Consider the following 24,275-nt stretch of genomic DNA (forward strand, 5'->3'; position numbering starts at 1 on the left):
GGTGCTCCTAACTCCTTAGACTCCTCGGTCTTGTATATATATTGTATTGATTGTGATGTGTTGGTTTACTTTGGTATTATTGTGATTCTTTGCTATGGTCGATGTTACAAAGGCCTTGTAATAAATGTATCTATATTTTTAATAGAACACCTGTCTGGAGTAATTTGTAAGTGTCCTTGCTTTGTGTGATCATTGAGGTCTTTCCGTCACCCCCACCCCTCTTGAGACTTAGTCTTGACCGCCACCATCGCTACCCTGATTGGTCTGGCTTGTCCAGAGGTTACCCTGTTCCAAGAAACTAGGCTGGCCTTCTGAACCACTGCCCCTCCCGGTCAGAGTTCAGAAATCCATCTGAAAACCAAGGTAAACCACTGAGCCTTGTCCAATCTGGCATTTACTGGCCTTTATGGTCAAGTGGGCTTTCTGAAGAACCTGTAACACAATCCCAAGGTGTTTCACATGGTCTTCCAGGTGGCACTGAAAACTGCTATATCATCCAGATATGCAAGACAGAATTCATCCAACCCATACAACACATGATTCACAAGCCTCTGGAAAGTGGAAGGTGCATTCTTCAACCCAAAAGGCATTACCCTGAACTGGTAAAGACCTTCTGGAGTTGAGAATGCTGTCTTCTCCTTGGCATGTTCTGCGAGGGCTATTTACCAATAGCCTGCAGTGAGGTCAAACGTGCTGAGGTACTTGGAGGCACCCAAGGTATCCACCAGCTCATCTGTTCGAGGCAAGGGGTGGGCGTCTGTCTTGGTGACAGCATTCAGAGCCCTGTAATCCACACAGAACCTCAATTCGGAAGTACCTGCTATTGGAGCCAAAACCACAGGGCTGGACCAAGGACTACTAGAGGGTTCAATCACCCCAAGATCTAACATTTTGTTGACCTCAGTCTTAATGTAAGACCAGACTTTGTCTGACATCCTGTATCCCCTACTTTTGGTAGGTACACTGTCTCCTGTGTCTATGTTATGTTTGCACCAAGGTGTCAAACAAGGGGACTGTGAAAACAGAGGGGAGAATTGCCTAAGCAAACTTTTCACCTCAGCCTGCTGATCAGAAGGCAGGGGAGGGGCCACTCGGACACCCTCAAAGGAGCTATCTGAAGGACTGCTTTGAAACAGGTCAGGGAGAGGTTCAGACTCCTCTTCCTCAACATCGGAAGCCAATAGCAGTGCTGCGATTTCAACTCTTGGGATGAAAGCCTTCAGCCAATTTGCATGGAACACTTTTGGAGCCTGTCTAGGCCTTCCAAGGTCCACTAAATAGATGACCTCACCCAGGGGCTCCACCACTGTGTAAGGGCCTGACCATTTATCCTGTAAAGCTCTAGGCCTTATGGGATTCATGATCAGGACCTGCTGACCAGGTGTCAAGTTGATGAGGGAAGCTTTCTGGTCATACCAATGTTTCACCAGGGCTTGTCCTGCCTTCAACTTGTCACTAGTCAGACCCAACAGGAGTACCATCCTTTTTCTGAGCCCTAACACATAGTCTAATACGTTGGTAGTGATAGGGGGAGTGGGCATCTCCCATCCTTCCTTGACTATGGCTAAGGGTCCCCGCACAGGGTGACCAAACAGAAGTTCGAAGGAGATGAAGCCAACACCATCCTGTGGTACCTCTCGGTAGGCAAACAGTAAGCATGGTAAAAGAAGATCCCATTTTCTTCTCTGAGGTTCTTCCAGAGCCCCAATCATACTTTCTAAGGTCCAGTTAAACCATTCCACCAGGTCATTGGTCTGGGGGTGGCATGCGGAGGAGAACTTGTAGGTGACCCCACATTCTTTCCACATAGCCTGCATATACTTCAACATAAAGTTGCTGCCTCTGTCAGACACAACTTCTTTAGGGAAGCCAACCCTAGTAAAGATGCTGAGTAAAGCTTTTGCGACTGACTTGGCAGTCACAGTCTTCAATGGGATGGCCTCAGGATATCTGGTGGCATGGTCGACCAATACCAGGATAAACCTATTGCCTGAGGATGTTTGGGGGTCAAGGGGACCAACAATGTCGATCCCTACCCTCTTGAATGGTACTCCCACAACTGGGAGGGGTACCAATGGAGGTGGGATTATTGAACCACTCTTACCAGATAATTGGCAGGAGGCACAACTCCTGCAGTGACTTTCTACTTGCACCCCCATCTTGGGCGAGTAGAAGTGCATGGATAACCTTTGCTTGGTCTTCTTAATACCAAGGTGACCAGCAAGGGGCACTTCATGCGCCAGCTGCAGGAGGAAGGGTCTTACAGCAAGGTGATCCACCAACCTCCTTTGGTCTCCTTCAATAGACTCTGTGGGCTCACTATAAAGGAGTCCACCTTCCCAATAAATCCGATGCTTCCCAGGAGGTTCACCCTCAAGCTGGGAGCAGGCCTGTCTCCTTAGGCCTTCCAGAGATGGGCACTCACGTTGGCCTTTAATGAATTCTTCCCTGTCAGGACCACCTTCTACTAACAAATCATTTAGTTCGGGATGGTCATTGGGGTCAAATACTTCAGGCATCACCACCTCCTCGTCAGGTCCGGGTGATTGACCAACTACCTCCACCGCAGTGGTAGGCGAGTTAGGGGGAATATTCTCTTTCCCTCTTCTTGGTTTCTTGACTCCTTTAGCCTTGGGTTTCCCCTTTGGCTGGGGCAGGGCATTGGTCTTGGCCAATGCTGCCCTCATTTGAGACCTTGTGCAGGGTCTGTCAGCAGTATCTCCCACAAGCCCTAAAGCTTTGAGATCATTGCCCAACAAGACCTTTCCTAGGGCGCTCCTCTGAATGCTCACTGGAATCCTGACTGCTGTACCATTGATAGTAAGATTTACAGGTATCTGGGAACATGAGAGGTGGGCCGTCAGTCAACTTAGTGGGCATCAGAGTAGCTCTGGCAACTTCCTCTGAGTCTACCAAGGTAGAATCCACTACAGTTCGACTGCACCCACTATCCCTAAGAGCTGGAGTATCTACTCCATTGATCAGCACACTGTCTTTAAAGTAGTGCTTGGTGTTATCTGGAATCCTAGCATAAGCCTCTGCGACTTTAGGCTCCCAGGAACCCAGGGAAACTAAAACTACCTCAGCTTCTATCCCACTGGGGAAGGAGTCAGAGGAGAAGGATGCTCCGGTAATCTCTTCTTCCTCGTACTCGTAGGAGGAGAAGGCCAGATTAGCAGAGTGGACCCCCAAGGTTTTGACCTTACATCTGGGATCCTCCTTCACGTGGTCAGTTTCTCCACAAGCAAAACAAGATCCATTGGGTCTGTTTACATAGGGAGGCTTATTATAACCAGAGTTCTGTTTTGGAGGCTGACCTCCACTACCCTGTGAGGTCTCTTGTGTCTTACCCTTATTTTTCTTTTTGTGGCCTTTTTGGGAAGAAGATTTATCAGTTTCCCCACCCTCCTTATCTTTGGACTGTTTCCCTTCCACCTGCATACCAGGATGAGCCTTGTCCTTATGGGACACTCGATGTGACACCCATAAATCTGCTGCAATGGCAAGTTTCTTAGGATCTACCTCGTTTGAATCTGCCATATGCTGCTTAAGCTCAGGGGAAGAAGATGCAAAGATATGTTCCAGCATGTCAAGACTTATCATACCTTCAAAGGTAGAAACCTTATAACCTTCAACCCAGCCAGTCAAGTTTTTTAAGGATTCAGTTACATAAGATACCCAAGTACCACCTTCTTTTTTCTTATACTCTATGAATCTTTTTAAGTATTGGGCAGGAGTCTTTCCAAACTTTAAAATGAGAGTCTGCTTCAACATTGCAAAATCTGCTCTCTCAGCCTTCGACATTTCCATAATGGCACTGCAGCCAGAATGGGGCAGTCTGCTAAGTAACCAGGCAATTTTATCAGCATTGTCAACTTGTTGAACTTCACACGCATCCTCAAATGTATTCAGCCAGTCCATAATGTCATTCTTTTCCTCATACACACTGAGCAGATCTTTTGGAAACCTTGGATGAGAGGAGGCCCCAGACCCATTTCCAGGACCCTTGGATCCATTACCAACTTGAAGCTTGGCCAGTTCCAACTGGTGATCCCTGTCTTTTTGTTTTTCTGCCTGTTCTATATTTAGTGTGGCCCTATTGAACTCAAGCTCTTCCTGGAGTTTGGCCATATTGAACTCAAGCTCCTTCTGCCTAAACAGCAGCTCTTGCTTCTTGAATTCAAGCATGGCCTCCCCATCAGCACTGGCAGAGGAAACATTGGACATTCCATCCTCCCTGTCCTCATGCTCGCTGTGGACCAGTGCAGCGGCAGAACTGTCAGTTCTACCAGTGAGAGCAGCCCCACCTCCTTCTGCACTGTCCTCTGAAGCTATAACGCTAAACTGAGCTTCTTGCCACGCCATGATTCTTTGGATCATTTCCATTTTAGTGCTTTGAGAGGAGACAGCTCTCTCAGCACACATCTTTTTCAATGTTTCGGATTTAGAATCATTTAAATTTAACAAGGTACTTGTTTCCATAATGTTAGATAGGACTATGGACTTTAAAAAGTTATACTACGACAATTCACTATGTGTCCTGGTAGAAATAACTTGAAATGCCTTCGCTCGTGTGCAACACTGGATACCTTCAGTCATATCACACCGCTGTACACCAATTTGTTAAGATGGATTTCTGAACTCGGACCTGGAGGGGCAGAGGTTCAGAAGGCCAGCCTAGTTTCTTGGAACAGGGTAACCTCTGGACAAGCCAGACCAATCAGGGTAGTGATGGCGGTGGTCAAGACTAAGTCTCAAGAGGGGTGAGGGTGACTGAAAGACCGAAATGAGCACACAAAGCAAGGACACTTACAAATTACTCCAGACAGTTGTTATATTAAAAATATAGACACATTTATTACAAGGCCTTTGTAACATCGACCATAGCAAAGAATCACAATAATACTAAAGTAAACCAACACATCACAATCAATCCAATATATATACAAGACCGTGGGGTGTAAGGAGTTAGGAGCATGTAATATGTAGACCACCTAGATGGGGAGGAAAACAGGCAGTGTAAGTAATCATTAGAGCCAGTTCGACATCTGAAATACACCTAACTAGGAGAAAGTCCGAGCCCTACGAAGAGAGGAGCCTTATGCTCAAAAGTACCTGCACGCGCTGGTGCCAATGGACAAAAGAGGGCATCTTCAAGGATATCAGGCAGTTCAGGAAGGTGAATGAAGCGATGCAGAACAAGTCCCCACTACTCAAGCAAGGCCTCCACTTGTGGGCAGAGGCAGGGTGAGAGTACGGGATAGAGTCGCTATTTCGCAACAGCGGTAGAAAAGACACGGGCTCCTGCAAGAGGGGCCACCGGTTGGGCTATGGACTACTCACCGGTCCCCGACGCAGGCAGACCCAGACTTCTCCAGTTCAGTTCACGATGCTGGCAGGATCAGCTGCGATCATCAGGACATCTCGACACCGTGCAGATTCTGTGTAGCAGGATGCAGGGTCGAGGTTGTCCCAAATGCAGCAGACGAGCACAGGTTGTTACCACAGCAGGGCAACACAGCAACCGCGTTTACTCTGGTCCGGGCGCACTCGTCTCACTTCAGACCTGGAATGCCAAGTGTACGAAATTCGGTGTGCGGGTGCCGTGGACGCAGAGCAAGCAGTAGACCAAGTTTCGAGGGCTTCCCTGAAACAGCAGCGGTGACAGAGCAAAGCGTCCTGCGTAAGCTGGTCAGCCCACTGGTTGGCCCTGGGACACTTCCGAAAAGGCTCACTTGCAGGGTTTGATGAAGGTGCCGGAATAGTTGATCCAACTATTCCAATGGGTTGAAGCGCCTTCGCAGACCTTCTAGGACGATCAGATGCAGAGGGGTCTCGCAGGACGACAGCAGTTCAGGGTGCCAAATCTTCAGCGGGTCACCAGCGGTTCCTCGACTCAGCTTCTTGTAGCAAGACACTTGGCTCCTTATCCCTTGTTCGGTGTGAACTCAGGAGATCCACCTGGTAGTGGTGCTTTCAGCCTCCTCTTATCCAAAATTCCCTTTGCGCCAAAACGGAGAGGGCCCAATGGGAGATCTGCTCACAAACACTCACACCATACGTGGACCTATCACGGACCACGGTGGTCCCAGGCATTCAGGACAAACCAGACTCTCTGGCACCCAGGATGTGTATTGGGACCAGACATCCCAGCCCACATCCCGGAGGAACACACAAGGCATGCAGAAGCCCGCGATAGCATTGGGATTCGCGGGAAAGTGCATGACCAATAAGGACTGCTAGGGTCAGCTCGACCTGGGGGAAGGTGAAGGGGCAAGATGGTCAGCGGACAGGACAAAGAAACTTGTGGCATGGCCATTTTGGAGCCAGGCCACTTACTTGTGCCAAACACGGTAAGTGCGGATAACATGGCAAAAAGGGTTCAAAACACAAAAGAAACGATAGCTGCCATCAGTCCTGTCCGTGACACACTTGCACAGTTCATAATAAGTCCATCGAGAGTTTCTAGGGCCTTTGGAATGACTAGAGAGCCAAGTTACGATGCACTCTTGTGTTATGTTGCACAAAAGCTGCAACATGAGAAAAGGACTAAGGGAAACAAAGTCTCCCCGTACTGACTGTCTTAAAGGCATGTCAGTTTCCCCATAAGAATTGAGCGAAAGCCCAGAGGAGTGCGGCAGAAGGCTGCGCTTCTCTGGCAAAGTCTAGATCAGGGTGTAAAACAGCAGCAAAAAGTTTGGGGGTTGACACATGGAGGGAAAATTACATACAATATGAAATCATTCCTAACAATTACCATCCTTATCAACATTTTCTACATTTGCTGCAGGTGTGGGGGATTCAGACCCACTCCTCAGACTTTGGTATTCTAACAACTTTTCTATCAGTTCAACCTTTTTGCCTTTGACAGTGAGATTCCTAGCTTTACACATATCTCTCAATTGATCAACAGTTAAAGTCACTAGGGTCTCCTGTTCGTAGTGTTCCATATCAGTCATGATTAAAATATTGCTTACTAGTGTTGCTTAGCCTTGTGAAGATTATTTGAACAAAAGTAAAAGTAGCACTCTAAATGTAACAAGTATACTTTATCCCACCGCCATCACCAGGGTTAGGCAGAATCACCTGCGGTACCCTTTCGGACCACTACATGCATTTAGGAGTACAAGTGTAAGCACTATTTCACCTTTGGTACAAGCCTGTACTACACAGTAAAGTGGTAGCGATGGCTGAGCAGCCAGACTTATCTCGAGTTTAAGTGAGCAGTAGAACAAGTTCCACAAAGGACCAACAAATACAGTGATTCAAACAGGCACTTACTCAAGGTTTCTTGGTAAAAGAATATACATTTATTTACTAAGTCAGTTCGAAAACATTACACTAGCACAAGCAGCTCAATATCATACACTAATAAACCACAAAAATCCAACCGGAAAGTAATTGAACAAGTTTAGCTCCAAAATGAAGTGGGAGCAAAATGGCACTTCAAATACTTATAAAAGGGATAAAAAGACAAGGTTATAAGAATAGACAGCCCAAATACATTATTAGGCAGGGCAAAGGGTTTCAGTTAAATACAACCAGCAATAGGCCTGGGCCAAAGTTGTTTTAAAACTCCATAACCAAAGAACACAAAACTAAAACACACACAAAATACATGGAAGAGTGGGAAAAAAAGGCTCACATTCTTCCCAGGTAAAAAATGAAATCCTAGAAATCCAGCAAAGTTGCTGAGGGTCTCAAAAGGTAAGGGAAATTAGTACATTTTGAGAATTCTCCCTAACACCCCTCTTCTGGAGGGGAGCTCGGTGTGTGAGTGAAGTTGACTGAAATTGTGCACACACAAGACACCTCTACAAATATTGGTCGAGGTCCTGCCCCATGTGTGGCCAGTATGCAACCTCGCGCAAGATTTCTAGAGTAGTGTGAACCCCCTGATGACCGGCTGTGGCCGCCTCATGGGTGTGACTTAACATTAGGCTCCGGAATGAGGTACCACCCACTGGTCATATCCAGAGATGGATCTCCTTAACAACAAACCGTCTTGGATTCAGAAAATTTTTTGGACACTTTATCAACTCCCTGAGGTCCTCTTTCCCAATGTAATCGATATCTGTCAGGGAAAGTTCTCAGGGTCCTCAATGTGTTGATAAAATTTCCCAATAATCGGATCCCCTTTTTGTGGATGATTAAATCTGCATCTGGGGTCTCTTTACTCCACTGGGCAGTTGAGAGTTTATTGTGAGCATTTGCCTGGGACCTAGTGACAACAGTGTCCTGGATTTGTCACAACAGGGACTCGATCTCAAGGAGATCCTCCTGGATGGCTTCGGTTTTGGCCAGCTGATAGGGTATTTCCAGTTTTGTTTTGTCTGACCCCTCTATTCTGGAATGACTCTCGATCTTCTTCCAATAGATGGTCATCCCATTAGAGGTGACCAGATCATCAATATTCTGGATTAGCTTGCCATGTTTGAGTGGTTTGTTATTAGCACACAGCATGCCTCTGGTTTTCCAATTAACCATGTGCTCCACGAGCCCGTTCCGGACATAATCTGAATAAGTGATTATGACCAGTTTGTGGAGTTGATGTTGGACGACAGTGAGGATGGCCTGATGAACTGCCATCAACTCTGCCACCTGACTACTATGGGGACTGATTTTGTACCCTGCGGAGCGTTCCGGGGCATCATTCACCCAGGCATTCCCAATGCCGGCCACCAGTTCCTTTTCCCAGTTGTTGTCAACATGGTAGAAGCACCTGTCCACACAAACTGTGGGCATTCCCTGGCACTGGTCTTCTTCATATACTTTGTGCAGGGAATTCAGGTACGCCTCCATGTTGTCCAGGGTTTTAAGACTTTCGTCCTCGAGACAGTTTTCTCTGGCACAATCATACAAGTCAGCCAGACCTTGCGCGAGGGGACTCTTCTTGGTAAGCCTTGCATTGACAGAATCCAGGAAGTAATTCTGGAATTACTCACATTTCCGGCCCGGATTCTGTCTCTTTGGAGGTATTACAAAGGCTGGTGTGGAGTCTCCACTATGATGTGTTCCCCCTGGATGAACGGGCGGTAGTTTTTCTATGCCCACACCGTTGCCAGGAGTGTCTTCTCACAATTGTTGAATTTTTCCTCCACAGAGGATAAAGTCTTGCTTACATTGGAGATGACTTTATTGACCTTGTCATACTTTTGATATAATACTGCTGTCAAGCATGTATTCGAGAACCCTGTCTCTGAGTTGTTTTACTGCCTCGGCTTGTTCTGGACCCCACACCCACTTGACCCCCCCTTCAACAGATGGATCAGGGGTCTTGTGACCTCTGTGTAATCCTCAATGAACTTCCTACTGTAATTAGTCAGTCCAAGGAGGCTTCTTAGCTCACACAGAGTTGTGGGGTCTTTGAGTTTTAGGAGTGCTTCCACTTTCTTCTCCTGGAGACAGAGACCCTCAGGAGTCATTTCATGTCCCAAGAAGTTGACACAGGTCCTGCACCACTGCGCCTTTTGGATGGACAGTTCTGCTATGGCGACCCTCAACTGGGTCAGAGCATAACGAATTTCCGCTATGTGTTCATCCACAGTTGAGCTTTTTATCAGGACATCATCCACACAGGCCAGGCTACCCCTTTCACCCAAGTCGGGCATGGCCTTGTGTAGGAAGATGTTGAATTTGTTGCCGAAGTTTATGTATCCAAAGGGAGTCCGGGTCCACGTGTACTGCTGCCCCCCGAAGGTAAATACCAGCTTGTATTGGTCCTCCCTACTAAGGGCATGTTCCAGTGCCCTTTTGTCAGGTCAATGGCAGTGTATACCTTTGACCCCTGGATCTGGGCCAATGTAGGGGAGAGGCCAGTGGGACACGTGGACCCATTTATTTAGCTCCTTAAGGTCTGCGCAGAGTCTCCATTGGCCATTTGGTTTTAAAATCCCCAGCACCAGATTATTAAGGGTGCTGTGGATTGGATGAATTATCCCACGGGACTCAAGGTTTTTGATTATTTCTGTCAGGGACTCCATAGATGCAAGCGATATTGCTTCACAAACACAGGAGTCATTCCAGGGTCCGTGGGAATTGTTGTAGTATGGATCTCGGTGCGACCACAATCGTACGAGTCCACAGCAAAGATATCTTGTAAATCTAAGCACACCTGCTTCAACTTTTGCTTTTGCTCCGGAGTCTCACAGGCATCAGCTAGGTTGACCTGCTCTTCAACCATTTGCCTGAAGCCTGGAAAGACTTTGGGTTTTGCTATCTCAACGGCCTCCTCCAATTGGGTGGAGAGGTCTCTGGTTAGAGTATTGACCAGGACAGAGGGTTTCAAGTAGGAGAGACAGTCATTGTGGACCTGGAATATCACCTCATCCTGCCTGATGTCACAAGTCACCTCTTCCTCCCCGGACAGGAAGAGTACACTAGGAAATTCCTCCCTTGCCGGGTGAAGATCCTGTCTGGTGGTATGTCATTGTCACCGTCATTGTCAAAGCAGTCATTGGGGATTGGTCCTATCAGTTTGTTTCCTAGATCCATGGAAACATGTCGGTCATCAACTGCCATTCCAATAATGGTGCCTGCGCCCAGAGTGATACTCCTAGGGTCGTTGTTATCCATCAAGATTGGAATGGTGTTGTGTTCTGCACTGACTAATGGTGTTGGGTATAACTCCAACCCGTGCTGTTGGAGATGGGCACTGAGGTGTACATATGCGTCAGGGTTTTGCAGTTTCTGTCCTTTTTACATTTTTAATTAAAGTTCGAATTGTCGGGTCCGTCCTGCGATGGTGACCGCCTCTCCAATTTGAAGTTCAACCGCATACGTCAGCAATTGGGCTGACCGAAATGCTTTTTCTGAATCATCAAAGTCCATTGCCCCCTAGTCGGGACCAGGCATTGTTATTTATCAGGTTCACATTAATTGCAAACCGATTGAGAATGTCAATGCCTAAATAGAATGCAGCAGGGACATCTCGCACAACCCAACAATTATGTTCTATGCTTTTGTTACCTATAGACATTTTGAGCATACACCTGCTAGGCAGGAGATGTTTGGAATTGGGAGTTCCCAGGCTCATTTCCCACTTATCGATTAATTTAAATGTGGGAATGGCTGAATCTTTTGGGAGTTTTTGAACATGGCTTTGCAGATGAAGCTCTTTCCGTTGTTCATGCACACTCGGGCGAGAACAGATTCCTTCCCTTCATTTATCTGAATAGGGAGGAACAACTGTTCTCTAATTTTCTGAATGTCAGCTAAACTTTCAACTGGTTTCTCATCACTTTTGACTATAGAATTTGGGATTTTCAGATTGTAGATCAGTATAAGATTTCAAAGTATTTCCTTCCAGTGTGGAATGCCTCCTAAAACTGAAAGGAAGGTTGATTTTCAGGAATGGAGAGAAGTTGCCATGACCAGTTTGTTGTCCTACAGCAATTACTGTAACTTCAGGTGTTTGATTATTCTGGTAATGAAACTCAATATGATCTGATTTTTGTTCAACCATGTGGCATGTGCCATTTAAACTGACATGGTTGACACTCTGTTTTAATCTTATTGGCCTGTTAGTCTGAGTCCAGAGTACCTTGTTCACACAGTCTATAAGGGGAGACAACCTGCGGAGGATGTCATTCCCTAGTAGACAGGTCGTTCCCTCTGAAGTCACGACTATGACTGGGTGTTTCACCTTGTGTCGCCCAATTTTTATTTCCAAATCCGCAGTCACCTTGATAGGAATTTCATTCTCGTCAAAGTTCTGGCGTTGTCTAGGAAGAGGGGTTAGAGGGATCTGGTGTCTCTCCTCCCTTCCTGAATTCATCTGCTCAAAGGCCCTTTTTTGACAGAAGAGTAGCTTGGGATCCAGTGTCCACCAGTGCTGAAATTGTACATTGCCCTGGCACTTGAACAGGGGCATAAAATCTCCCCTCCTTCTCCTCAAGCGGGCAAAGGTAATGGGCATTGTGGGCAAGTTGGGTGGTCAATTTATTTATTTTGGACTCCGACATAGTGGAATTTTTGACAATTTTCTGTGCAGGAGTCTGGGAATCTGTTATAAAAATGTGGCATCCTGAAATAGATGGGATTTCGGAATCTCCTTTTTCCCTAGCTCTGTGCTGCCCCCTTTTACCTGGAGGCAGTCACTAGGACCAGTTTGTGGGGAGGATCCCTCCTCTACTATTTTATTCTCAGAATGGACATTCTGGGATTCAGGGATGGGTGGTTCTGAATAAGTCCCCACACCCACACACTCTTCATTCAGATCTCTTGGGACCAATTTTTCTTTGGGAGGAATTCCCCCATCCCTGAAGGAGAAGATTGTTTTTCTCAGAATCCTCAAAGGATTCTTCCCCTTTAAATTGGAGGACACTAACTTCCTCCACAAAATGGGCCTTTTTGAGGTCTTTATAACTCCTACCTACCCTCTCTTCCCTGGGTTGCAGATTTTCGGGGGGAAGAGATTTTAGTTCTGGTTCCTGGGTGTCCAGGGGCTTTTCACGGGTGAGGAAGGAAGCTTCCTCTAGGGGTTTACACCCCCATTCCCCTGTGCCTCCTCCTCTGGAACCGATGAATTATCAGGGTTCTCTCCCCGTCATTGTTCTGGGGCTCCAGACACTGGGTTTGCGTTAGCCAGAGTAGGGGGATTACTGCCTTCCTGAGGAAAGTTAGGAGGGAAGTTTCCTGGGGCGGTACTTGTATCTGGGACTTATATAATCAGGAGCGTTAGGGGTCCCATTGGTGGGATTACCTCCCTTAGTGGCACCTGTTGCTGATTGGCCAGAAGGCCTTATTGGCCTCTAATTTTGCTGGTTTTGGGTATGTACATTTTTATACCCCCCCCATTTCTAGGTCCAAAATGGGGGCAACCTTCACCTCCGCCACCTGGTTTGGGGTTTTTTACCTGGTTTTTATTTTCTGCAGGTTTTTGGACTTCATAAATGCGGGTAGCCTGCTCTATTATCCACTCCATGGATATTTTATCATGGAAATCCCCCACCAGCTGGGTCATGATATATTTTGGGAGAGCATGAAAGTAGGTAGTTATAAACTCTCTGCTATCTGTGCGCACCCTCCTAGTGGTTTGTGCAAAGGCGCGTTTTAGCTCCTGCACACATTCTCGTGGGGCCTGATCTTCTCCGCATTGCAGATTATAGGCCGCTTTGCGAGCCTCTTGGGGGTTTCTGTGGGCTGAAAAGTGTTTCAAGATGGCCGCCCTGTTTTTAATTGGACCATCTTGAATGGTTTTGGTCTTTCAGTCCATTAAAGAAGCTGGAGTACTCCGGAGAGAACATCCATTTAGCTTTCTCTATGCAGTTCTGGCTGTCTTTAAGGTGAAAACTGTCCATCATTTGTTCATAGAGTTCCAAATGCTCCCAAACAGAATACTTTGTGTTTTGTGGTACAGAGTTATGAAATTCCTAATGGCCTTGATCTGCCTAATGGGGTCTTTCGCCATAACTTTCTTTAGTTTATTTGCCTTCTTTGGCCACGTCACCCGAGTCCACTCGTCCTCAGACTCAGAGGTGCTACTGCTTGAGGACCCCACATGATCTTCTAGGCGCTCTTTGATTCTGTGAGCTTGGAAGGGGCTCGCAGAATGGTGACGCCTAGTTTCTTCTCCGATGTGGCACACAGGAAAGTAGTTTTCTGACTCCTCCCTGCTTCCAGGGTTGGCGCAGGATCCCCCCCACTGCCCTGATTGGGTGGAGGTCTTCAGAATGCTCTTTTTGGGCCTCATTTCATTCTGTTTTTCTACAAATTGATCCAACTGGTCCCTGTGAAGCTAGTATTTCTGCAGATCGAATTCCCTGACTTTCTCCTCATAGGAGACTTCCTTGTCAGAGACATCAACCTTAATATTTTTGTATCTATACAGGGACGCCCGTCCACCAATTTCTGGGGGGCGCTCACCTGTCAGATCCATCATACTAGACCTATTTAATTCTGCCGGCCTCATGGTTTCTGGCTCATGTGAACCAGTAGACATGAAGTCAGCAGTGTTCAAAGTATTAAATGGGTTTGAGTCCCTTAGTACAGAGGTCATCATACTATGATCAGGGTTTGCCCTGTCCCTCTCTACCTGTTCGTGGTCCCTCCAGTTTGGATTAAATCTAGCACCCTCTTTCTCCAACCTCGCTAGTTTCTCCTTCTCAGCCCCTACCGCTTGATAATAGGCAAAGATCTGAGCCTTTTGCTCAGCTATCAAGGCTTTACTGGCCTCTGTGACCCGCTCTTGAGCTGCCACCTGCTGGTGGAGCCCATCTTTCTCCTTACAGAGGGCTTCATTGTCTCTTTGCGCTGCCTGTTTGATTTTGGAACAATGAGACAATTTCTGTTGCAGGAGGTAAACCTCCTTTTTCGGTATATTTAGAGCCTTTATGGCCTGCTCTAATTCGAGTTCCATTTGTCTCATATGTCCCATTAATTTATCACATTCTTCTTTTATGCCAGTCAGTCCCGGGAGGTCTGACTCCCTTCTCTCCAGATTGTTTTTTAAACTGCACATGTCCTGGTATAGGGCCTCTTTCTCCTGATACAGAGCGCACCTTTGTTCATTCAGGTCATCCCTTTGTTGTGTTATGGCACCTAATTTCTGGCGCTCTTCATCAAATTCTTATTGAGAGTGGAGTTCTCTCATAATTAATTTATTATTTTCCTCTTCCACTTTCTCAATCTGCTTCTGTAACACGATTATTTGTTCTGAGCAAACGTCATTATATTTTAGTTGTTGGTTTAGATTCTGTTGGCTCTCTTCCAGAGAATCAGCCTTTTCTTGACACTCCCTTCTTAAGGCATTTAATTGAGCCTCATTGTCTGAATGATCCTGTCGTTGTAGGGCCAAGTCCTCTTTTAATTGTTTAATCTAATTTACAGATTCTGCCTCAGAATCTTGGCTCTTTTGCAATTTTTGTTCCGCTAATTTTAGTTCAGTCTGAATTTTAGTTACAAGTTCAGATTGATTTTCAGTTGTATTTTCTTCATGCTTTTCCTGCATCACTCCCATATGGAGATACATGTAGGCCGTGATTCAGAGGATACTTAGGATTTTTGTTTTGGGGAGGCGCTTCTACAGCGTAACACAGTGTTCCAACCACACAAAGTATCACTACCTTGAAGGTTAGCCTGCTGTGTTAAGCTTTCATGGGTGAATACACAAACCCACTTTCCGGCATGAGCTCCCCCTATTTGTGAAGGATTCCAATCGGGCGTCACACACCGGACCAGGACCCTTGGTTTTAGCCTAGGATGTAGTGCTCAATGGGAATGCTTTTTCTTAATCTTCTACGAATTTGAATTGAGCTGGAACCCAACCCGTCTGACACCCCCTTTCACATATACCCCGGGTAACAATGGACCATGGACCAGGCCGATGGGTGGTAATACAATATTTATTTATTTAAATTTCAAAGCAATCACCAATGGGGTGATAATTACAATGAAAACCACTGAAATACACTTGGGTAACCTTCTACAAGAGCATATCCAAAGCGAAAATGAATAGGAGCACTTTTTCAATTTGGGTAGATAGCACCCACAGGGCCTTATTCAACATTAACCTTTTAAAACAGGTATTTTTCTTATTTGCAAAAGCACATTTTAACACGTGGTGAAGTCAATTGGAATGTCCCTTTCAAAAGGTTTTCTCTTCCATCTGAATTCCCAACATTGTTTTGCAGCCCTAGTCAGTTTCTCTTCTACAGCAATCTGTTCAAGACACAGATCCACTGAAATTGACATGTGCCCATAGAGCTAGGGTTTTCTTTGAAGCATTGATTTTTTACATTTTGTAGCCCAAAAGTTAAGCGTTTTTCTATGTGGCTGAAAGTAAAGCTTCTGTTGATTTCCCAGATCTGGTCTGACACAGCCTGTCATTCAGGGATAATGGATGGGCATGGCAGGGTCTCACTGATAAAAGTAGTGTGATGTTGAACAGATGAAAAGAGTGTGAGGGCAGCATCCATTTCAATGTAAAATATTCCCCTTTCAATGAGATTTTTTTGCAAACAGCAGAGCAGCGCTGCTTTTCAATTCGCTTCTTTAGTACACACAAGAACACACACTAGTAGCCTTTCCCGGTGTGCTCCCTAACAAAGGTCACACTGCCTGGCAGTCAGGTTAAAAAGGAAGGAGCAGACCCCATAGTTGTACTCAGTATGAACCACAGGTTCCCTTTTGTCCTGAGAGATATAAAGGATAACATATAACCCACCAGATCCAACAATAGGTGCTTGGCAAGACAGGGCAGCCATAATTTTGTAGCTGCAAAACATAGTTTTGATGCGCCGCAGTGGTGCTCAAAAGAGCCAGCGCAGCCATTTTGCTGTTAACTGCTGAAGTGCAGCTTGGTTATGAATGGGAATTCTGTTGAGTGGGTCAATGTATCCTACAATAGGGACCCTGCCTGGGCTCCCTGGTACTGCAGCTGCTCTTTGGAGTAACGAAGGCCAGCCAGCACTCCAGGATAGTCGGGGGTGATGTCCCTGGCCTTGGTTGGCTGTCTCTGATGTGGGTCGACCTTTTCCAAGTGCAGCAGCAGTCCCAGGGAACCCGGCACGGTCCCCCTGCTTTCATGAAGGGAGAAGCTGTAATGCAGGCCAGCCAGAGCTCCAGGACAGTCGGGGTGATGTGCCTGGCCTTGGGCGGCTGTCCCCATGTGGGTCGCCGATCCCCAAGCGCATCAGCAGTCCAAGGGCGCCACTGCAAAGTCCCCATCCTTCCCAGAGGGAAAAGTTGTATCGCAGCCCAGCCAGAGCTCCAGGCTGGGTTGGAGCCACCAAGGAAAACAGGGAACCCATACATTTCTGACAAAAAAGACACGCGGGGGAATCCAAAGAGGTCTGACTTTCGCCAATCACCCTAGAATGTATTACCCACAAGGCCTGGAAAACTCCAAAAATGTTAAAAAACCCACAATTTCCAGACATTTTCCAGCAGGAAACCACCAAAACATGCCAGCTAAAACACATGCCCTACCTTCCCACGTCCCCACAGGTGTCCTGACAAAAATGGTACCCGACATTTGTCGATGCACTTATCTTTTGGAGTTTGCCGGGCCTTGTGGGTAATACACACTAGGGCGATTGGCAAAAGTCAGACCTCTTTGGATTCCCCCGAGTGTCTTCATTTCAGAAATGTATGGGGTTCCCAGTTTTCCTTGGTGGCTGCGACACCCCAACCCCAAATCTGTTGATTGTCCACAACTCCAAATACCTTCAGAATTTCCTCTTCCTAGGCCCTTTGGTGTACCAGTGGCTTAGCCTATTCCTTTGCACCCAAGTAAGTGCACCCACACATGTGAGGTTCCGTTTTCGTCGGGACACCTGTAGGAACGTGGGAAGGTAGGACATGTGTTGTTGCTGGTGTGCTTCGGTGGTTTCCTGGTGGCAAAAGTCTGAAATGTATGGGTTTTTTTTACACTTTTTGGAGTTTACTGGCCTTGTGAGTAATACATTCTAGGGCGTTTGGTGAAAGTCAGACCTTTTGGATTTCGGTGGGTGTCTTCTTTTCAGAAATGTATGGGGATCCCCATTTTCCTTGGTGGCTGCAACACCCCAGGCTCAAATCTGTGGATTGTCCTCAATTCCATCTACCATCAGAATTTCCTCTTCCTAGGCCCTTTTGTGTACCATTGGTTTAGCCTTTTCCCTTTGCACCCAGGTAAGTGCATCTACATATGTGAAGTACCGTTTTCATTGGGGCACCTGTGAGAACGTGGGAAGGTAGGACATGTATTGTTGCCAGAGTGTTTTGGTGTTTTCCTGTTGGCAAATGTCTGATAATTTTGGTTTTGGCCCTACATTTTGGAATTTTCTGTGCCTTGTGGGTAATATATTCTAGGGCGATTCGCAGAAATCAGACCTCTTTGGATTCCGACGGTTGTCTTCTTTTCACAAATGCATGGGGTTCCCCGTTTTCCTCAGTGGCTGCGACACCCCAGGCCCAAATCTGTGCGTTGTCCACAAAACAAAATACCCTAAGAATTTCCTCTTGCTAGGCCCTTTGGTGTACCAATGGTTTAGCCTTTTCCCTTTGCACCCAGGTGAGTGCACTGACACATGTGAGGTACCGTTTTTGTCAGGAATCCAGTGAAAACGTGGGAACGTGGGACATGTGTCGTTGACGGCCTGTTTCAGAGGTTTCCTGGTGGTAAATGCCTTGAAATTGTGGTTTTTCTGCCATTTATTTGAGTTTGCAGGGTCTTGTGGTTAATACATTCTAGGGCGATTGGTGAAAGGCAGACCTCTTTGGATTCCCCCACATGTCTTCTTTTCAGAAATGTATGGGTTCCCTGTTTTCCTTTATGGCTGCGACACCCCAGGCCCAAATCTGTGGATTGTCCACAACTCCAAATACCATCAGAATTACCTCTTTCTAGGCCCTTTGGTGTACCAGTGATTTCCCCTTTTCCCTTTGCGCCCAGGTAAGAGCACCCACACATGTGAGGTACCGTTTTTGTCGGGAAACCTGTGGGTACATGGGAAGATAGGACATGTGGCTTTTTGCTGGTGTGTTTCAGTGGTTTGCTGGTGTCAAAAGTCTGAAAATTATGGGGGTTTTTGACACTTTTTTGAGTTTGCTGAGTCTTGTGGGTAATACATTCTAGGGAAATTGGTGAAAAGTAGACCTCTTTGGATTCTCTGCATGTCTCTTTTTCAGAAATGTATGGGGTTCCCCATTTTCCTTGGTGGCTGTGACACCCCAGGCCCAAATCTGTGGATTGTCCGCAACTCCAAATACCATCAGAATGTCCTCTTTCTAGGCACTTTGGTGTACCAGTGTCTTAGCCTTTTTCCTTTGCGCCCAGGTAAGTGCACCCACACATGTGAGGTACCGTTTTTGTCGGGACTCCTGTGGGTACATGGGAAGGCAGGACATGTGTTGTTGCTGGCGTGTTTCGGTGGTTTCCTGGTGGCAAATGTCTGAAAATTGTGGGGTTTTTCCCCTACATTTTGGACTTTGCCAGGCCTTGTGGGTAATAAATTATAGGGCGATTTGCACAATGGATTCCCATGGGTGTCCTCTTTTCAAGAATGCATCGGGTTACTCATTTTCCTTGGTGGCTGCGATACCCCAAGCCCATATCTGTGGGTTGTCCACAAAGCCAAATCCAGTCTTCCCCAGGGCGTTTGATGTACCCGTGGTTTAGCCTATTCCCTCTGCGCACAGGTAGGTGCACCCACACATGTGAGGTACCGTTTTCGTTGGGACTCCTGTGGGAATGTTGTAAGGTAGGACATGTGTTGTTGCCGGGGTGTTTCAGTGTTTTCCTGTGGCAAATGTCTCAAAATTGAGTTTGTTGCCCTACATTTTTGACTTTGATGGGCCTTGTCGGTAACACATTCTAGGGCGAATTGCGAAAGTCACACCTCTTTGCATTCCCACTGATGTCTTCATTTCAGAAATGCATGTGGTTCCCTTTTTTCCTTAGTGGCTGTGACACCCCAGGGCCAAATCTGTGGGTTGTCCACAACACCAAAATCCTAAAAATGTCCTTTTCTCAGACCCTTTGGTATACCAGTGGTTTAGCATTTTTCCTTTGCACCCAGGTAAGTGCACCCACACATGTGAGGTCCCATTTTTGTTGGGACACCTGTGGGAACATGGGAAGTTAGGACATGTATTGTTGCTGGCGTGTTTCCGTCTTTCTCTGGTGGAAATGTCTGAAAATTGTATTTTTTTTGCCACTTTTTAGAGTTTGCTGGGCCTTGTGGTTAATACATTCTAGGGCGATTGGTGAAAGGCAGACCTCTTTGGATTCCCCCACATGTCTTCTTTTCAGAAATGTATGGGTTCCCTGTTTTCCTTTATGGCTGCGACACCCCAGGCCCAAATCTGTGGATTGTCCACAACTCCAAATACCATCAGAATTACCTCTTTCTAGGCCCTTTGGTGTACCAGTGATTTCCCCTTTTCCCTTTGCGCCCAGGTAAGAGCACCCACACATGTGAGGTACCGTTTTTGTCGGGAAACCTGTGGGTACATGGGAAGATAGGACATGTGGCTTTTTGCCGGTGTGTTTCAGTGGTTTGCTGGTGTCAAAAGTCTGAAAATTATGGGGGTTTTTGACACTTTTTTGAGTTTGCTGAGTCTTGTGGGTAATACATTCTAGGGAAATTGGTGAAAATTAGACCTCTTTGGATTCTCTGCATGTCTCTTTTTCAGAAATGTATGGGGTTCCCCATTTTCCTTGGTGGCTGTGACACCCCAGGCCCAAATCTGTGGATTGTCCGCAACTCCAAATACCATCAGAATGTCCTCTTTCTAGGCACTTTGGTGTACCAGTGTCTTAGCCTTTTTCCTTTGCGCCCAGGTAAGTGCACCCACACATGTGAGGTACCGTTTTTGTCGGGACTCCTGTGGGTACATGGGAAGGCAGGACATGTGTTGTTGCTGGCGTGTTTCGGTGGTTTCCTGGTGGCAAATGTCTGAAAATTGTGGGGTTTTTCCCCTACATTTTGGACTTTGCCAGGCCTTGTGGGTAATAAATTATAGGGCGATTTGCACAATGGATTCCCATGGGTGTCCTCTTTTCAAGAATGCATCGGGTTACTCATTTTCCTTGGTGGCTGCGATACCCCAAGCCCATATCTGTGGGTTGTCCACAAAGCCAAATCCAGTCTTCCCCAGGGCGTTTGATGTACCCGTGGTTTAGCCTATTCCCTCTGCGCACAGGTAGGTGCACCCACACATGTGAGGTACCGTTTTCATTGGGACTCCTGTGGGAATGTTGTAAGGTAGGACATGTGTTGTTGCCGGGGTGTTTCAGTGTTTTCCTGTGGCAAATGTCTCAAAATTAAGTTTGTTGCCCTACATTTTTGACTTTGATGGGCCTTGTCGGTAACACATTCTAGGGCGAATTGCGAAAGTCACACCTCTTTGCATTCCCACTGATGTCTTCATTTCAGAAATGCATGTGGTTCCCTTTTTTCCTTAGTGGCTGTGACACCCCAGGGCCAAATCTGTGGGTTGTCCACAACACCAAAATCCTAAAAATGTCCTTTTCTCAGACCCTTTGGTATACCAGTGGTTTAGCATTTTTCCTTTGCACCCAGGTAAGTGCACCCACACATGTGAGGTCCCATTTTTGTTGGGACACCTGTGGGAACATGGGAAGTTAGGACATGTATTGTTGCTGGCGTGTTTCCGTCTTTCTCTGGTGGAAATGTCTGAAAATTGTATTTTTTTTGCCACTTTTTAGAGTTTGCTGGGCCTTGTGGGTAATAAATTGTAGTGTGATTGGCGAAAAACAGACCTCTTTGGATTCCGCGGGTGTCTCCTTGTCAGAAATGTATGGAGTTCCCCATTTTCCTTGGTGGCTGCGACACCCAAGGCACAAATCTTTGAATTGTCCACAAAGCCAAATCCATTCTTCCCCAGAGCATTTGATGTACCAGTGGTTTAGCCTTTTCGCTTTGCACCCAGGTATGTGCACCCACACATGTGAGATAATGTTTTCATCAGGACACCTGTGGCTACGTGGGAAGGCAGAACATGTGTTGTTGCTGGCGTGTCCCAGTGTTTTCCTGGTGACAAATGTCTGAAAATGTAGTTATTTTTCCTAAATTTTAGAATTTGCCGGGGCTTGTTGTCAATACATTCTAAGGCGATTAGCGAAAGTCAGACCTCTTTGGATTCCCCCGGGTGTTTTCTTTTAAAAAATGTAAGGGGTTGCCCATTTTCCTTGATGGCCTCGACACTGCAGGCCCAAATATGTGGATTGTCCGCAAATTCAAATACCATCAGAATTTCCTCTTCCTATGCCCTTTCGTGTACCAGTGGTTTAGCCTTTTCCCTTTGCGCCCAGGTAAGTGCACCCACACATGTGAGGTACCGTTTTTGTCAGGACACCTGTGGAAACATGGGAAAGTGGGACATGTGTCGTTGCCGGCCTGTTTCGGAGGTTTTCCTGATGGCAAATGTCTGAAAATTGTGTGGAGCTTCCGAGGGGATACTGGATTTATGTGCCAAGCAAATATGAGTATATTATTACACGGGAATATTGGCATATATATGTGTAGTGTGCATGTAAATGTATGAGCACAGCCAGTGTGAACACGTTTTTTATAATGGTATATATTGTGGGGGAAGGCATCCTGAACATGTTTTGGGAAATGTTCCCTTGCAATGTTGGTGACTTGCATCTATGGGAATATTTCATGCGTTACCCTACAAAACTGATTGGAAGCTGTCTGGAATTTTACCCAATTTGTCACAGAAAGTCTGCTGCATAATGCATGATTTGAGCCAATTATTTAAAACATTTTATTGGAGGTTGTTTCAGGATCTCTCGCTATGCTTCGTCGGTCTCTCTCAGATTTATGGGAATTATTTACACCCCTGCCATTAAAAAATTCACTAACCGCCACTGCTGCAATGGTGAACTGTATCAGCTATTTAAATACAAACACACAGAAAAAAGAGGACGTTTTAAGATTCTTGACAAGTCCGTAGATGGGGAGACCCTGCCTGACAGGAGAAGTGCTGATGTGGGATTACACCTTGGATATATTTGGAGGAAACCTTAATAAGGCCTTATGTCCAGAGGAAGCCGGATGCAGAACACTTTACACAATACTAGATTCATTACTAGATTCACAGCGAAGAACTTTAGGAACAGAGGACAGACAGAAGGCCTAGCTGACTGGCTGAAGTTTCCTGGAGCTGCAGTTGAGCTACCGACCCTTGGACTTTAAAAGGCAAATCTCTACCGACTATACCTCTGCCATAGGAAGACGTGTCTCATCTTTCATCTTTGACTATCACCTTTTTGCTGATGGCAATCCAATATTTTCCAATGTTTCCACCACCCAGACATCTGTGAATGTATTACAAACTGTTTCACTGCAATTCATCACTGGTCAGATCTCTGCTGTCTCATGATGAACTCTTGAAAAACCGAAGTCATCTTTCTCCCAGCTTTCAATGACATCGTCCCTTTGCCTCTCCCATTTCCTTCCCAACTGACCTTCTTACTCAGTCACACAATGTTTGCAATTCTGGGGTCCTCTTTGATAGCGATTTATGACTGCAACAGTTCATCACGACCATTGCCTCTTCTGCTCGTGTTTACCTTAACTTTTAGATAATGTGTCCTTTTCTTACTGACCACTGTACAAAAACTCTATGTTACACTGTAATGCTCAGCAAACTTGATTACTGCTCTGACCTTCTCCTTGGCCTTCCTATGTACACTTTCCTTCCTCTAAACAAAGCCCTCAGCTTGGATACCTGCACTGTCTACAACCTACCCAAATCGTATCACAGTTCTACCTTCGGACAACATGCTGGTAAACTTTCCATGCACAACTGCTCTCCTTTCAAGTTTGTTCTCTTAGTTTACAAAGGTGTCAATGGTATTGCTCAGAAGTACCTGTGTGATTTTTTTCTCAGTGTACACTCATCTTGTTCCACCTGATCCTCCTCCACACTCAACCACACTTTCTCATACTCTGTGTGTGCCTCCTCTTGCTTCCTCTCTTTTTCCCTACTCGCCCCACTCCACTAGAAATCACTGCCCATGAGTCAAAGCCATCTCTTCAAATCTTGTCTTAAACTTCACTTATTTGCATAGGTGGGAGCCCCCCTGCGCTCTCCCCCATCCTCCCTACCTGATCCTACAACCACATCCAGTGACACTTTAAATTGTAATTTTGTATATTTAAATGGTACTCCTCTTTAGTGAAAAGTACTTGCCCCCTTGGGTTAATGTTACTTTTGTAAGTCACCTGTTTACTTAAATATTTTTATTTTATTTATTTAGTGCATATGGTTATACATCTAAAACCTTTTGCACTATATAACAATCATACTAAAACACATAAGAGCGCAGGCTAAGGGCCCCGTGTTTTGTGCTGCAGGTGCGCAGAACGGTGGCCGACCTTCTGTCGGGCCTCCCTGATCGACCGCTATGTGCGACGTAACGCAACACCACCGTGGCCAACTTCAACAGTCTGAAAGCTGCACCTTGAAACCCATGCAGGCTAAGGGTGCAGTGTTGTGTCCCGCAGGTGCACAGGATGCTGGCAGAACCTCTGCTGGGCCTCCCAAATCGACCGCTAAATAGGATGTAATGCAATGACCGCCTTACCGCACATCAACCATTTAAAAGCTGCACATTGTAGTCTACTGCAGTGAAGCCCACACAGTGTAAGGGAGCAATGTTGTGCACTACAAGTGCGCAAGACACCAGCTGACCTTCTGTCGGGCCTCCCTGATCGACGGCTACATGCAACATAAGTCAACCCCTGCCTTACCCGACATCAACCATTTAAAAGCTGCACCTCGAAGCCCATTGCTGCAAAGCCTGCACAGGCTAAAGG

The sequence above is a fragment of the Ambystoma mexicanum genome, chromosome 7p, assembly GCF_040938575.1.
Source record: "Ambystoma mexicanum isolate Mex_15411 chromosome 7p, UKY_AmexF1_1, whole genome shotgun sequence".
NCBI lineage: Eukaryota > Metazoa > Chordata > Amphibia > Caudata > Ambystomatidae > Ambystoma > Ambystoma mexicanum.